The 1665-nt window shown below is 35.9% G+C and overlaps 1 protein-coding gene across 2 annotated transcripts in view; it reads right to left on the bottom strand.

The window, feature by feature from the left end:
* LOC106868128 (solute carrier family 45 member 4) overlaps positions 1-1665 on the bottom strand; it is a 74939-nt gene that overhangs the window by 1530 nt on the left and 71744 nt on the right. The gene's annotated exons all lie outside the window — the stretch shown is intronic.

The following is a 1665-nucleotide window of genomic DNA, read 5'->3' as shown; positions in this document are numbered from 1 at the left end:
ATATATATATATATAATCCATCTAAGAAAGTATTCTCATATCAACACATTCAAATATGTTATCGTGTGTCAATGTAATTTTATTTATATCGCTTTTCTAAGGCTCTAGAAGACTCTAAAAGATCGTGTTTCCTCTCACATATGTGTTTATGTTTAGCACAATAATATAGACACCTATGTGACAAGAAGCATTTAAATGTAGAGCTGTCTATATTTAAATGTATTACACACTGACACTGAATACATGTATACGATTTCCAAAGTAAAGGTATGCCTTTTAGATAAGTCTTTAGCTTAAACTCACTATGAAAAAATTAAAGGAAGTGGTTTTACCACTAGCGTCCTCTTTTTGTGGACAGCTAGTAACTAAGCTGACACCCCATTAAACCCAGTTAGGCCAAAATCAGAAAAAGAAAAAATGCTGAGGTGTAGGAGTGGCTATGTGGTAAGTAGCTTGCTTACCAACAACATGGTTCTGGGTTCAGTCCCATTGCATGGCACCTTGGGCAAGTGTCTTCTACTATAACCTCAGGCCGACCAAAGCCTTGTGAGTGGATTTGGTAGACGGAAACTGAAAGAAGGCCGTCGTATATATGTATATATATATATATATGTATGTGTGTATGTGTTTGTGTGTCTGTGTATGTCCCCCCAACATCGCTTGACAACCGATGCTGGTGTGTTTACGTCCCCGTAACTTAGCGGTTCTGCAAAAAGGTCCAACAAGACTAGAAACTAGTCAAGTTAATTCCTTTACTTTTGAAATCGTATACATGTATTCAGTGTCAGTGTGTAATACATTTAAATACAGACAGTACTACATTTAAATGCTTCTTGTCACATAGGTGTCTAAATTACTGTGCTAAATATAAACACATATGTGAGAGGAAACACGATCTTTTAGAGTCTTCTAGAGCCTTAGAAAAGCGATATAAATAAAATTACATTGACACACGATAACACTCATATGTCTTTTGAATATTTGAATGTGTTCATATGAGAATTAACTTCAGAGAACTGAAAAATCGGTGTGTATTTCTCACCGTAAGATTAAATTGTATGATTATTAAAATAGGAAACATTTTTTCAGTACATTAAGAAAGAAAAAAAACAACCCTTGCAGTACATTATTAACACACATACACACACACACACACACACACACACAGACACACACACACACACAAGTTGAACTCTACCGAATATTACAGGCAAAGAGTTGAACTACACATTTGTATAAATCTAGCTTCGATGTCACAAATATATCAAAAATAGCTCTAAGGAAACTACAGTTTTGTGACATTGTGTATGTACGGTAGCAGCAGCAGCAGCAGCAGCAGCAGCAGCAGTAGTAGCAGTAATAGTGTATATGCGGATGTATGTGCATATAAAGTTTTATTGGTCAGGAACCAAAGAGAAGACGTGCGTAACCGTCGTAGCACTGCAGAGAAAGAATGAAAGAAAGAATGAATGAATGAATCTATCTATCTATCTATCTATCTATCTATCTATCTATCTATCTGTCTGTCTGTCTGTCTGTCTGTCTGTCTGTCTGTCTGTGGGTGCACGCGTGTACACGTTTATGATTAAAAAAAAAATAGTGTTCACAGTGACTTCGAAGTTCTTACCTGTTTAGCTTTCATCGAAATATCTAATGAAGGCTAAA

This window comes from Octopus bimaculoides, chromosome 4 (assembly GCF_001194135.2).
Source record: "Octopus bimaculoides isolate UCB-OBI-ISO-001 chromosome 4, ASM119413v2, whole genome shotgun sequence".
Classification (NCBI taxonomy): Eukaryota; Metazoa; Mollusca; class Cephalopoda; order Octopoda; family Octopodidae; genus Octopus; species Octopus bimaculoides.
The sequence above is the reverse complement of the archived record's forward strand: the minus strand, read 5'-3'. Positions and strand labels throughout refer to the sequence as shown.